The 15,776-nt window shown below is 44.4% G+C and overlaps 1 pseudogene; it reads left to right on the top strand.

The window, feature by feature from the left end:
- Positions 1–15,776, top strand: part of LOC135504450 (forkhead box protein J3-like) — a 100,712-nt pseudogene that overhangs the window by 72,498 nt on the left and 12,438 nt on the right.

Genomic DNA, 15,776 nt, shown 5'->3' on the forward strand with positions numbered 1-15,776 from the left:
ATATATATGTTTGTAATTTTATATATACAGGATTTGAGTCCCTGGCGGCGTAGTGTGTTACTGATGGTAGGCTTAGTTACTTTGGTCCCAGCTCTCTGCAGGTCAATCACTAGGTCCCCCTTGTGGTTCTGGGATTGTTGCTCACCGTTCTTGTGATAATTTTGACCCCACGGGGTGAGATCTTGCGTGGAGCCCCAGATCGAGGGAGATTATCAGTGGTCTTGTATGTCTTCCATTTCCTAATAAATGCTCCCACAGTTGATTTCTTCAAACCAAGCTGCTTACCTATTGCAGATTCAGTCTTCCCAGCCTGGTGCCGGTCTACAATTTTGTTTCTGGTGTCCTTTGACAGTTCTTTGGTCTTGGCCATAGTGGAGTTTGGAATGTGACTGTTTGAGGTTGTGGACAGGTGTCTTTTATACTGATAACAAGTTCAAACAGGTGCTATTAATACAGGTAACGAGTGGAGGACAGAGGAGCCTCTTAAAGAAGAAGTTACAGGTCTGTGAGAGCCAGAAATCTTGCTTGTTTGTAGGTGATCAAACACTTATTTTCCACCATAATTTGCAAATAAATTCATAAAAAATCCTACAATGTGATTATCTGGATTTTTTTCCCTAATTTTGTCTGTCATTGTTGAGGTGTACCTATGATGAAAATTACAGGCCTCTCATCTTTTTAAGTGGGAGAACTTGCACAATTGGGGGCTGACTAAATACTTTTTTGCCCCACTGTATATGGGCTGCGTCGCAATCTATGTCGCTAGTGTCGGCCTTCCGCACCTGCGTTGTCAGTCCAAGAGACATCCCTAAATTTGCTCTTCTCAGGAAAACATTTGTAGTGGGCGAACTGTTTGGCCTACACGTTGGTTTTCTCTGTTTGTTCCACGAACCCCACAAGCCCCACGGGACTCGTTTGAAGTTGTTTCCACTGATGTGCCAACTTCTGTTGACCCCACTATGGAAAGGGGAGACTCACGAACACGATAGTGTTCTACGACAGATACAAGCGTCACGGAACTCATCTCAAGGTAACCCGGTACCGGTTTAAAAAGTGAAGGGAAGTATGGAAGTAGTTTTGTGCCAGCAAAAAAATGGGATTAAATATGTCAATTTTTGTGGGGATAATTTATTAGCCTTCTTATCTTCTAGATATTGGAACGACACTTCAAAACCTTATTCCTTATTGTTTCATTTTTGAATGTCTGTTTTGCCATTTGATTGTGTTATTCAATGCATTTCTATGGGCTATAGCAGTAAAGGCCAAATTATTTGATCAATGAATTATACCTACAGGGGTCCTAAAATTCTAAATCCAATACCTAAATGATCCATGGTATGACCATCTTAAAATAATCCCATATGTTAGCTTCGTAGAACCCCTCCCCAAAGGCTTTTTAAGGGTTAATCAGTTCACGATCTGTATCTAAATGTCAACAGTAGGCTGCTAATGATGTGATAATAGTTAGTTTACCAATGACAACAAGGCATGTTGAATAAATGGTAGCCTAGTAGTCAGATCTAACTTGATGCATTATGTCAGGGATGGAGATCTGAAACAAGCTCATATAGGCCTAGTTCAGTTGTTTCATATTCCAAATAGCCTACTGTTAACTAGACTACTACATCCAGTGCATCCAGTAATTGAATTAGTCAGCATTTACTCCCCTAACAAAATGAAGACAGTTTACTTTTTCACTAGACTATCCACATTATTAAGAAACCTGTTAATGAGAATAATCATTTCCCCTAAGTTTAACTTAGAAACATTTGAAAGTTTCATAGAGACCACCTCAATTTAATGTAGAATCAAACAGAATACTTCTGTGTTGGCTACATTGTTTGCTATAATTTCAATGGATACTTAGGGACTTCCCCAGAGTCAGATGAACTCATGGATACCATGTTCATGTCTCTGCATGTAGTGTGAAAGAAGTTGCTAACTAGCGCTAGAGAAATTGCTAACTAGCTTTAGTGCAATGACTGGAAATAGCATGATAGCAGAAACCCATAGACTTCCAGTCATTTTGCTAACGCTAGTTAGAATTGGCTCGCAAAACCACCTCTATCTTCCTTCCTACTGTACACAGAGACACACAAATGGTATCCATGTGTTCATCTGACTCTGGGAAGTAGATAAATCCCAAAGTATCCCTTTTAGACTCTAGGTTTTTAGAAATGGCATTTACAGGTTTTTCAAATGCAAAATGCTCCATCCTCCTGAGGGGGGAGTTGACTGACCCCCTCCGTACCTCCCCATACCCAACCTTAGACCAGCACCACTTTGTCAGAAAATCCTAGGGAGAACCCTGATTTGTACATTTAAATGTATTTCTAGTTAGCTACTGAAGAGCAGAAAATGACCACGTACCCATAAGTCTTCTGCCAACATCAATATTAGGCCAAAAAAGTGCATTTGCCTTTGATTTGAGCAGTGTGGGTGCCCCCGCCGCGCTGAAGTGGTACTCATAACAATTCTTCAAACTTGGCAGGTCTGTTATTCCAGCAAGTGATATAAACATTGGCCATCTTTGTTCCAGTTGGGGATATTAACAACCACCATCTTTGTTCCAGGTAGTGTTGTACAAGACGGAGCAGGAGGACAGCGACAGCCCCAGGAGCAGCCTCAATAACAGCCTCTCTGACCAGAGCCTGGCCTCAGTCAACCTCAACAGCATCGTGCACAGCTACACGCCGGTACGTCACGCACCTCACTTAATAACACCGCTAACGCTGCCGCAACAAGACGTTTCATGTCCAACGGCTTGAGGAGAACGAAAGCTATACTAAGACTGTGACCCATGGGGCTCTTTATTCCCTTTTATATTGCTACTTTTAACCAGGACCTATATGACTGGTCAAGAGTAATGGACTATATGTAATAGGGTGCCATTTGGGGCAGAGAATAAGTGTTGTGTCAAATGGTAGAGGTAGGGAACATCTAAACCTGACTGCCTATATAGATTTGAGTGACCTTTGCTTGAAAATTATATGTATTTTATTTGTCATTCGAAGTCTTAGTGGGAATCTGCCATTGTTGCTATTGGTCGACCTTTACTGCTGTACACGACTTCAGTCTTGGATCAGAGTGGACTTTTCCCAGACAGTATTTGCTGGCTCATTACTTCAGTGGTTATTGGGGCAATGCTGCTCATGTGTGTAGTAGGATGTCCCTTGGGGGTTATTTTAGATCATACTACATGGTGTCAGAAGTGGTTTTAAAATTCACATAAACGTGAAGGACGTACCAAGTAAATCATACATTCAGGCTGTTTCAAAGCAGGGAGGGCACAGTGTTGGAGATAAAACAGTGCATATCATTATTGTGCTAGCTAATGAGCAAGGACTAAGTTACTGCTAAGCAACATGTTGCAAGAGGAAGAAGCTGGCGGGATTTCAGGGTTTGCGACTCCAAGTTCAACGGGCTCTGGCGCAAACACGGACAGGCCAGTGGCTAGTGCTGACAGATTTCGCATTAGTCCCCCGGAGAATTTTGTTTGTATGGACATTCAAAACTGGCCGAAATGGATCAGGCGCTTTGAAAGGTACAGGGTAGCATCAGGCTTAAACGTGAAAAATTAGGCATTTCAAGTTAATACACTGATCTACTCTATGGGTGATGAAGCCGAGGATATTTTAAATGCTTCAACGTTGACCGAGGAAGAGAAACTTAACTACAGTGCCATTAAAGACTCTTTTGAAAGAGCTAGGTTTAATATGCGCAAACAGGAGCAGGGTGAAACCACTGACAGTTTTATCACAGCTGTTCACAAACTAGCAGACCATTGTCAGTTTGGCGCGCTCAGGGAAGAGCTGATCCGTGATCTGATTGTAGTCGGAATAAGAAACATATCACTTTCTGAAAAGTTACAGTTGGATTCCCAGTTTACCTGGTCCAAAGCTGTAAACCAGGTTAGGCAGAGTGAGACAGTAAAAAGACAGCAGCTCCTTGCAGAACGAAGAGAGTAGGGAAATACATGCATTCTCATACAGAGCTAAAACAACAGAGGGGAACACAGAACAGAGACAGATGTGGAGAAAACAACCACAGACAGCACCAGTAGCTAGTTCAAGTGTTTTTTGCAAATGTGGGAAATCCCCTTTCCACAGATGGAAAGATTGCCCAGCAAAGGATGCGGAATGCAGGAAATGTCACAGGAGAGGAGACTTTTCAGCAGCTGTCTGTCGATTAAAGCAAATGCATGAGGTTTCAGAGGAGGTACAGCAGGACAGCATCTTTCTGGGAGAAGTAAAGGGAAACAATACTGGCTGGCATTCAGACATTAAACTCAATGGGCAGGTTGTGTCATTTAAACTAGACACTGGGGCAGCAGTGACAGCTATCCCTAACTAGGCTGTATAGCTATAGCAGAGATGGCCCCTTTGCTCTCTACAAACAAAGAACTGTATGGGCCCAGTAATAACATTTTACCAGTGGTAGGGCACTTGGTGATTAAACTGTTGAGTAAAGACAAAAGTGCCATCCAGCCTGTCTTCGTCACTGACTCTCTAGCCAGACCGTTGCTGGGGCCGTCAGCAATTGAAGCATTGCAACTCATTGAGAGAGTGAGCGAACTGGAGGACCCAGGTGAGGTTTTCAAAAAGAAATTCCCAAAAGTGTTTTCTGGTCTAGGAAGGATAGAAGGTAACTACAAAATCCGCCTGAAAGAGGATGCTGTCCCCTATGCCCTTACCACCCCCCGCCGGGTGCCTATCCCTTTATTGGCCAGAGTAAAGGAAGAGTCTCTGGTGTGCAGGGATGGTGGTAGTCCCAAAAGCCAATGGGGAAATAAGGATCTGTGTGGACATGACTAAATTGAATGAGACACTCTGCAGAGAGAGACACATCTTACCATCTGTTGAGTAGTCACTGGCTCAGTTGGATGGCTCACAAGTCTTCACAAAGCTGGATGCCCGCTCAGGTTCCTGGCAGATACCGCTGTCATCAGAGAGTAGGGCACTCACAACGTCTATAACACCGATTGGCCGTTACTGTTTTAATGTTTTTCCATTTGGAATCGCTTCCGGTCCTGAGCATTTCCAAAGACGCATGTCCCAGCTGTTGGTTGGGCTGAGTGGCGTCATAGTCCACGTGGACGATGTGCTCGTGTGCGGAAGGGACAGGGCAGAACATGATGTAAGGCTCACAGCAGTTCTGACTCGACTCCAGAAGACTGGCCGGACGACACTCAATGAAAAATGCACTTTTGCACAATCAGAGGTCTTGTTCTTGGGACACAAAATCAGTGCAGCTGGAATAGAGCCGGACCCAGAGAAGATCAGCACCATCACAGATATGCCCAGACCCCAGAATATGGCTGAAGTCAGGACCTTCTTAGGCATGGCCACATATGTGGGTAGGTTCCTCCCACAGTTCTCAGATACAACCAAACCTCTGAGAGTCTTACTAGCCAAAGAGAATGACTGGTCATTGGATCACATGCAACAGGTAGCGTTTGACAAAATCAAAGGAGATCTTGCCTCACAGAGAGTGCTGGAGAAGAAGGCATTGGCTATCACATGGGCATGTGAAAGGCTCAGCCAATACCTTATTGGCCTGCAGTTTACAGCAGAGACTGATCACAAACCACTGTTGGCTCTGTTAGGGACAAAAGCACTGGACGACTTGCCTCCCAGAGTTCTGCGCTTCTGCCTCAGATTACTGAGGTTCACCTACAAGATGGTGTATGTGCCAGGGAAGGCACTGATCACAGCAGATGCACTCTCCAGCGCCCCAATTAAACATCCATTATCAGAGAAGGAGCCATGTCTAGAGGGTGAGGTACAGGTCTCCATTAATGCAATAAGGGACGATCTACCTGCATCTCAGACCAAACTGCAGCAGATTGCAGAGGAGCAACAACGAGACCACATCTGCCAACAGATAGTTCAGCAGTGCAAACAGGGATGGCCCAGGCAGGAGGAACTGCCTCAGCTGCTGAAGCCCTATTGGGTGCACCAACGTGACTTCCACTGTAATGGAGACCTTCTCATGAAAGGACAACGGATAGTTATCCCAGAGACTCTACAACCAGAAATGCTAGACAGAGTGCATGATGGACATGTGGGGATAACCAAATGCAGACTGAGGGCTCAACAGTCAGTGTGGTGGCTTGGTCTGAGTACTCAGATTGCCAAGCTAGTGGCCCAGTGTGAGGTCTGTACAAAATGTCAACCTTGTCATCCAGAGCCAATGATGGCAACGGAGCTGCCAAAACGGCCATGGCAAAAGGTAGGGGCGGATATGTTCTTTTGGAAAAATGACACTTATCTGCTAGTGGTAGATTACTACCCAAGATACATTGAAATAGCAAAGACACCCATAACCACATCAGCTGGTGTTATCAATGGATTAAAGTCATTTTTCTTCCAGGCAAGGGGTCGCTGAGGTCCTGGTTACAGATAACGCTCCCCAGTTCTCTGCAAGCTCCTTTTCGGCTTTTGCCGCAGAATATGACTTCATGCATGTGACCAGCAGCCCCTACCATGCACGGTGTAATGGTGAGGCAGAGAGAGCTGTGAAAACAGTCAAGGGACTGCTGAAAAAGAACAAGGATCCATACAGGGCTCTGTTAGTTTACAGAGTTACACCACTGCATCATGGGCCGTCGCCTGCCGAGCTCCTGATGGGAAGGAGGCTGCGTTCCCCATTGCCTGTCTCGCCGGCTCAGCTTAAACCCCGATGGCCTAACAGGAAGGCCTTCGCTGAGAGGGACAAACGTCTCAAACAAACGCAAACTGGAGACTTTAATCGGAGACAAGGTGCTAAGGAGAGGCCAGAGCTGACCGAAGGTCAACGTGTGTGGATTACAAACTCAAAGACACCAGCAATAGTGCTGAGGAAAGCGGATGCCCCACGCTCCTATGTGGTGGACACAGGCTCAGAGGAGGTACGAAGGAACAAAACACACCTCACAGCTCTTCCAAATCTACCAGCCACACAGACTGAGGCCACAGAAAATGCACAAAAAGAGGGTGAAGGAGAGAGAATGCTCACAGAGCCACAAGCACGCCCAAAAAGGGATGTGAAGCCACCAGAGTGGCTGAAAGACTATGTTACGTGAAGAGAAAACATACTGTTGGGGACCATACCCAGCAAAAAGAGACTGTACCTAAGTTAATGTTCATACTGTGTGATTTAATGTTTTCACACTGTTTCAGGATGGGAAGTAGCATTTTAGAGAATAATACTGGTTTCCAAATTGCATTTCAGTTATGCTTCAGTGGTTATGCATGTTGAGTTCTTGTTCATGGGAGAGGGGAAGATGTAGTCCCTTGGGGGTATCCGTACCTACAGTGGGGCAAAAAAGTATTTAGTCAGCCACCAATTGTGCAAGTTCTCCCATTTAAAAAGATGAGAGGCCCGTAATGTCATAGTTGAAGTGTACCTATGATGAAAATTACAGGCCTCATCTTTTTAAGTGGGAGAACTTGCACAATTGGTGGCTGATTAAATACTTTTTTGCCCCACTGTATGTAGGACATGCGAGGGTCAGGTTAATAAACAGGCTGGAGCTAGAACCTCATTGTCGCGTGTCCTTATTTTAGATCATACTACAATGTGAGGCTGTGTTATTGTTTGGGTCTGAGGCCATGGCAGTGTAACACAGTCACTACTCACACACAGCCCCTTAACTATTCCAGGTCTCACACAAACACTGTGGAAATGCCTGGAGCAGGGTGGTGTGCATGAACACACTACTGAGGCGAGGGTTAAATTCGTACCTAAAGGGTTGTTTCTTTGGGGAATTAAGGGGTGGAGTAGAAACAAATCTGAACATTTGCTTTGTAAGAGCCTGTGTCTTACTGTTCATCACAGGGCATTTGGTTTGTTCTCCAGTGGAAACTAGAAACCACCTGTTTTCTCAACCTAATCCTTACCGGGCACCTAGGATTGCCACAAGCATTGTAGCGTCTACTTTTTCATGGTCTGTATTGTCAGCCAAAGCAAAGAACCCCAAAGACTTAGTCCTCTATGTGCTATGGGTCAAATGTGGGTGCAGTGTGGGAACCAATACGGGCTTTTGTGACTGTGAGTAGACAATGTGGTCCTAACTGAATTCTATGCATGAGTATCATCGGAAGTGCTAAAATGGACATAGAAAGGTATCTGCTAAAATAAAGGAAACACCAACATAAGTCTTAATTGGGTGTTTGGCAACGACGAGCCAGAACAGCTTCTATGCACTTTGGCATAGATTCTACAAGTGTCTGGAACTCTGTTGGAAGGATGTGACACCATTCTTCCATGACAAATTCCATAATTTGGTGTTTTGTTATGATGGTAGAAAATGCTTTTTCAGGCGCCGCTCCAGAATCTCAAATAAGTGTTCAATTGGGTTGAGATCTGGTGACTGAGACAGCCGTGACATATGGTTTACATTGTTTTCATGCTCATCAAGCCATTCAGTGACCACTCATGTCCATTGTCATCCTATGGGGGCATAGCAATGGTAGACAAAATAATGGCCTGCCCAGCATTTTTATACATGACCCTAAGCACGATGGGATGTTAATTGCTTAATTAACTCCGGAACCAAACCTGCGTGGAAGGACCTAAACTCATCAAAAAAAGAAACGTCCTCTCACTGTCAACTGCATTTATTTTCAGCAAACTTAACATGTGTAAATATTTGTATGAACATAACAAGATTCAACAACTGAGACATAAACTAAACAAGTTCCACAGACATGTGACTAACAGAATTGGAATAATGTGTCCCTAAACAAAGGGGGGATCAAAATCAAACTTAACAGTCAGTATCTGGTGTGGCCACCAGCTGCATTAAGTACTGCAGTGCATCTCCTCCTCATGGATTGCACCAGATTTGCCAGTTCTTGCTGTGAGATGTTACCCCACTCTTCCACCAAGGCACCTGCAAGTTTCCGGACATTTCTGGGGAGAATGGCCCTAGCCCTCACCCTCCGATCCAACAGGTCCCAAACGTGCTCAATGGAATTGAGATCCGGGCTCTTCACTGGCCATGGAAGAACACTGACATTCCTGTCTTGCAGGAAATCACGCACAGAATGAGCAGTATGGCTGGTGGCATTGTCATGCTGGTGGGTAATGTCAGGATGAGCCTGCAGGAAGGGTACCATATGAGGGGGGAGGATGCCTTCCCTGTAACGCACAGCATTGAGATTTCCTGCAATGACAACAAGCTCAGTCCGATGATGCTGTGACACACCGCCCCAGACCATGACGGACCCTCCACTTCCATATCGATCCCGCTCCAGAGTACAGGCCTCGGTGTAACCCTCATTCGTTCAACGATAAGAGCGAATCCGACGATAAACACGAGTCCGACCATCACCCCTGGTGAGACAAAACCACGACTCGTCAGTGAAGAGCACTTTTTGCAAGTCTTGTCTGGTCCAGCGACGGTGGGTTTGTGCCCATAGGTGGCGTTGTTGCCGGTGATGTCTGGTGAGGACCTGCCTTACAACATGCCTACAAGCCCTCAGTCCAGCATCTCTCAGCCTATTGCGGACAGTCTGAGCGCTGATGGAGGGATTGTGCGTTCCTGGTGTAACCAGGGCAGTTGTTGCCATCCTGTACTTGTCCGGCAGGTGTGATGTTCGGATGTACCGATCCTGTGGAGGTGTTGTTACACGTGGTCTGCCACTACGAGGACGATCAGCTGTCCGTCCTGTCTCCCTGTAGCTCTGTCTTAGGCGTCTCACAGTACGAACATTGCAATTTATTGCCCTGGTCACATCTACAGTCCTCATGCCTCCTTGCAGCATGCCTAAGGCACGTTCATGCAGAGGAGCAGACACCATTTGTTTTTGTTTTCAGAGTCAGTAGAGAAAGGCCTCTTTTAGTGTCCTAAGTTTTCATAACTGTGACCTTAATTGCCTACCGTCTGTAAGCTGTTAGTGTCTTAACGACCATTCCACAGGTGCATGTTCATTAATTGTTCATGGTTCATGGGAAGCGGTGTTTAAACCCTTTACAATGAAGATCTGTGAAGTTATTTGGATTTTTACCAATTAACTTTGAAAGACAGGGTCCAAGTGTTTCCATTTTTTTGTCAGTTACCTATATTTGGACATATTTTTGGGGTAGATGAGGATGAACTGTTTGCCATTTGTTTATCAATCACTCCCCACCCCCCTGCACCTGCATTATACAAAAGGTCAACACAATTTCATCAAATGAATCTATCTTTTCTCGAGGCCATCCTCTGTTTTCCTCCCATCCCCTCATCCCTCGTTCCAGGGGTAATCCCCAGACCTAATTTACAGCCAGTCATGTGGGATCAGGGTTAGTTCTGCTTCGTTAGTCCACCCAGGTGACGCCTCCTCATTGAAGGTGATTACTCCTGGCGTCTCCTGCTGAAGTCTCAAGTGCCAGCACTGCCAAGATCGCTGGATAGAAAGACCACGTCGGCAGGGATGAATGTGTCGCTTTCAGTTGGATCAACTTCAGGGAGGTGCCACGCCGATTGGACTTCTAATTGTATATTTGAGGCCAATGCACATGGCAGAGCCACAATTAGGATGGTGAAAGGGTGAAAATATTATTCATGCAGGGCCTTCAAAAAGTATTTACACCTCTTGACTTTGTCCACATTTTGTTGTGTTACAGCCTGAATTTAAAATGGATTACATCTAGATCTCCTACTGGCCTACACATAATACCCCAGAATGTCAGTGGAATTATGTTAATAAAAAATGAAAAGCTGAAATGTCTTGAGTCAATAAGCAATCAACCCCTTCGTTATGGCACGCCTAAATACGTTCAGGAGTAAAAATGTGCTTCACAAGTTACATAATAAGTTGCATGTGCTCATTCTGTGTGCAATAATAGTGTTTGACATGATTTTTTAAAATGACTACCTCATATCTGTACACCACACATACAAGTATCTACAAGGTTCCTCTATCGAGCAGATAATTTCAAACACAGATTCAACCACAAAGACCAGGGAGGTTTTCCAATGCCTCGCAAAGAAGGGCACCTATTGGTAGATAAAAACAATTTTTTTTAAAGCTGACATTTAATATCCCTTTAATCATGGTGAAGTTATACACTTTGTATGTTGTATCACTACACCCAATCAATACCAAGATACAAGCGTAGCTCCTAACTCAGTTGCCAGATAGGAAGGAAACCACTCAGGTATTTCACCATGAGGCCAATGGTGACTTTAAAACAGTTACATAGTTTACTGGCTGTGATAGGAGAACATTGAGGATGGATCAACAACGTTGTAGATACTCCATAGTACTGACTTAATTGACAGAGTGAAAAGAATGAAGCCTGTATAGAATAAAATATTCCAAAACATGCATCCTGTTTGCAACAAGGCACTAAAGTAAGTCTGCAAAGAACATGGAAATGCAATTAAAACATTGTATTTAGGACATAAAGTTCTGTTTGGGGCAAATCCAATGCAACACATTACTGAGTACAACTCTCCATATTTTCTAGCATAGTGGAGGTAGCATCATGTTATGGGTATGCTTGTAATCGTTAAGGACTGGGGAGTTTTTCAGGATAAAAAATGTATGGAATCAAGCTAAGCACAAGTAAAATCTGACAGGAAAACCTGGTTCAGTCTGTTTCCACCAGACAGTGAGAGATGAATGAACCTTTCTGCAGGACAATAACCTGACAAACAAGGCCAAATCTACACTGGAGTTGCTTACCAAGAAGACAGTGAATGTTCCTGAATGGCCTAGTTACAGTTTTGACTTAAATCAAAAATCTATGGCAAGACCTGAAAATGGTTGTCTAGCAATGATCCACAACCAATTTGACAGAGCTTGAACAATTTTGCCAAGAATAATGGGCAAATGTTGCACAATCCAGGTGTGGAATGCTCTTAGAGACTCACCTCAAGACTCACAGCTGTAAACACTGCTAAAGGTGCTTCTACAAAGTATTGACTCAAGGGTGTGAATAATGTAAATGAGTTATTTCTGTATTTCATTTTCAATACATTTACAAAAAACTTGTTTTCACCTTGTCATTATGGGTTATTGTTTGTATATGGGTGATTTAAAAAATAACAACAGAATTTTTTTTTTTTTAACCCAGACTATAATTCAACAAAATGTGGAAGTAGTCAAGGGGTATGAATACTTTCTGAAGGCACTGTATATGATGGACTTTATAGAAGTAGAATGACTGTATTGTATAAACCACTGTAGTGTTATGTGTTATTCCCTCAGTAAATTGCCTTGAAGGTAATTAGGGCAGAATCCTAACATGAGAATTTTCGTAACGCAAAAAATGTTGTTGGTTGTCGTGGTCTCCGAAAGAGGTGCTTGCTTAGTATAGATACAATCGGCCTGGGCTCTCGGGTTAGAAGGGGGAATGACCAGCAGAAGACAGGGATATAGAAAACATGTTTACTTCCATGCCTTAAACAGGCACAGTGTGGATACCTCAAGTTAGCATCCAGCCTTTTTAACCAAAGTAATGAAAATACCCTTTGCCTCTCTCTCTCTGTAGGTCAGTAGTCACTCAGAACCCTCCTCCCAGTCTCTGAGTTTAAAGCTGCATCCTCCCCCTCCACTTCCTCCTCCTCCTCCCCAGCCCCAGTACAACGTGGCCGAGGGGGACAAGCAGCTCCTCTTCTCCGACTTCGAGGACCTCAGTGCCTCCTTCCGCAGCCTCTACAAGTCTGTCTTTGAGCAGTCCTTCAGCCAGCATGGTGAGTCATGGGCAGAAACACTCTGATGCAGACCTGGGTTCATATAATCTTTTGTTTTCTATCAAAATACTTTGGGGCGTTTGATTGAGCCGGTTCATACCCGGTTGATGAGAGAACAGAGGAAGAGCTGCATGGGGAACACAAGTGGGAATGAAACATGCTTTTTCTACTGATTATTTTACTGGTTAGCTGAAAGCACACACCACAACATCATGGCGATCTCCTACACCAAAGTTTGGATGGTTAATTACGTTAACCAGTAATACAATTATTTCTTTGTATTCCTCTATTGAACTTGCATAAACAAATAATCAATTGTGCTAAAGATCTAAAATCTTTGCGTCACTTAGTCAAACGAGCCAGGCAATCAAGGGGAATTCTCATAAAAAACTAAACATTGTATTCACACATGATTGGAGCAAAGTGCAGCGGCTGTGTGACTAGCTTTGATACATGCTAATTAGATTGTGAAGCTTCTCGCTAATTGCTTCCTGTAGCTTCCTATTGGGTCAACAGGGCCTCTTCCTGCTTGTTATACCATCCACCTTCTCTAACCCCAGACATGGATGCGCTCTGTCGGTCTGTTGTTGGAAATCAATTCTTTAATGACAGTTTCTTTTTATTGTTCAAAGAATATTGTACAAGGAGGAGCAAACGAGCTGAATTGTGTACAATGAAATATAAAAACGTAAGAAATATACATCACTACAAGAATAAATAACAATGACAAAACCTAGGGCATTGAATGTCAATGGCTATGATTGCTGCTTTTTAGTAGGTGTACCATGGCTGGAGTGGCACTGTAACCATAGCACTTAATCCCACAGTGTATGAGGTCCCAACACCTCTTTTATAAGTTGGCAGTTTTTTGTACTCCCACCATACAGTATGGGCAAAGTTTTTGTCATGCAAAACCCCCACATCTGTGCATAAAATACTGTACCATTTTTATTTATTTTTCAATGTGCGTTCATTTAAGAAGGCGACTATTTATGCCTTGCTCAGTTTAGGGAACTCTAGACTAGTTAAATAATCACCTCCATATAACGTACATTGTTATATGTATATTTCAAAGTTAGAAATTAAATCACGCTGCCATATTATAGTGATGTTTACGGGTATTTTTTGCACCAATCTGTGCTCTCCTGCATTGTGAAAATGCCATCCTACAATATGTGTTCCATTCTATTTCTATGGCCCCCACAGCCTAGGCAAAGTAGGCACTGCCAGTAGGCACTGCCTTGCATGCTTGGGGCTCCCGAGTGGCATAGCGGTCTAAGGCACTGCATCTCAGTGCAAGAGGCGTCACTACAGTCCCTGGTTCAAATCCAGGCTATCACATCTGGCCGTGATTGGGTGTCTCATAGGGTGGCGCACAATTGGCCCAGCTCCGTCTGGGTTTGGCCGAGGTAGGCCATCATTGTAAATAAGAATTTGTTCTTAACTGACTTGCCTAGTTAAATAAAAAAATATATATATATATATATATTTTTAAATGCTTCTACCAAAGGAATGGCGTCAGTAGTCATTGCCTTTGAGGGGCTGAAATGCTGTGAGTCACCCAAGCAGCCAAGCTCCTCACCCTCCCTAGAAAACCAAAGTATGTCTAAACCACATGGACTGACTCAGTCAGGGTGCATCTCAATAGACTAAAGTGGCTTCTCCTCTCCCGTCTCCTTTCCTTCATCTGTGTTGTGAAAGACCGATGAAAGCCTGCCAGTGCAAATGAAGGTGAATGACACAAGGAGGGTAGAGGAAGCCACTTTAGACTATTGAAATGCACCCTCGGAGCTTCATTGAGGATTCCTGATGTGGTAAGGCAGATATCAGTTTAAATAACACACATGCATCAAGAGAGTCAAATTCATCAAACCCATCAGAATGAAATCCCTCCAGGTTTGCGTGAGTATTTTTTTAATGAGAAAACATCTCTGTATCAATAGCAGTTGCATGCTGCACTGTAGTGGCATAGGTGTAATGCTTCTAACCTTTCCTGTCCTGTCTGTCTGTCTGTGATTGTGGTTGGCCCTGCAGGTCTCATGGGTATGCCCAGCGAATCGAGCCAGCAGCCACGGACGTTGTGCTCCTACCAGCACTCCCCTGGCCGGGGCAGCAGCAGGGGCATCAATGGTCACAACCACCAACACGCACACAACCACGGTCACCGCCATAATCACCACCCGCCCCACTCGCAGCACCTCTCTCCCCACGCCACACACAACCAACACCAACCTCATCAACACACTCAGCACAGGCAGCACTCACAGCACCCTCAACACCGCCAGCACCCCAACAGTGGGCATCAGCAGTCACAGCACCTCCAGAGCCATACTGGCCAGCCAGCACAGATGCCCTGCACCAACACTGGTAAGACCCACTAGTGTACTGTCTGAGACAAAACGCACATAAACAATGGATGGCCGAGTGCCTCTGACTAGAATATCGTCTGTAATTTTCTGTTAATGTCCCAACGATTCCACATGCTGAATCCGCACAAACAGCAACCGCTCGGCAACACCCAGCAGGCGGTCACTTTAACACACTGCGGCGACAACAAACGATGGCCACCCGCTGCTTTTAGCCATTCGTTGTGGTGGTGTGTCTGAAGCTTAAGGCAGGACTCGGGTTCAGCTGCTATCCATAAATACTACTCCCTACATGCTCAGCAAGGACTCATGGATTGCATTGTATTAGCTATGTAGTTTGTTTTCCCACTACTCCTCAAAGCGTGTTACACCGCGTGACGCAGACTTAAACTCATAGAGACAGGCATTTCTGAACCTCGCCGAGGTCTCTCATTTGCCTGGGCTACTCTTTGTTTTTCCTGTGTCTCTGCACTGGGCTCTAGGCTCAGAGAAAAGCCCTGTACAAATAGACGCTGCATTATCTAGGTTATTTCCCTCTCCACAGCGCCTGGGATGAATGAAAGCAATCCCCTGTCTTTGATCCACAGCTTCAAATGTGTTGCCGTTTGTGGTTTAAGGCAGAAAATCATTCCTCTTCACTAACGTCTGTGACTTGAATTTACTCTGTGAAAAAATGACATCTTGTGGTCAAAAGCGTCACTGCATCCTACTCAAACTACATGACTTCTGTTGGTGCTTGGCTG

The sequence above is a fragment of the Oncorhynchus masou genome, chromosome 18, assembly GCF_036934945.1.
Source record: "Oncorhynchus masou masou isolate Uvic2021 chromosome 18, UVic_Omas_1.1, whole genome shotgun sequence".
Classification (NCBI taxonomy): domain Eukaryota; kingdom Metazoa; phylum Chordata; class Actinopteri; order Salmoniformes; family Salmonidae; genus Oncorhynchus; species Oncorhynchus masou.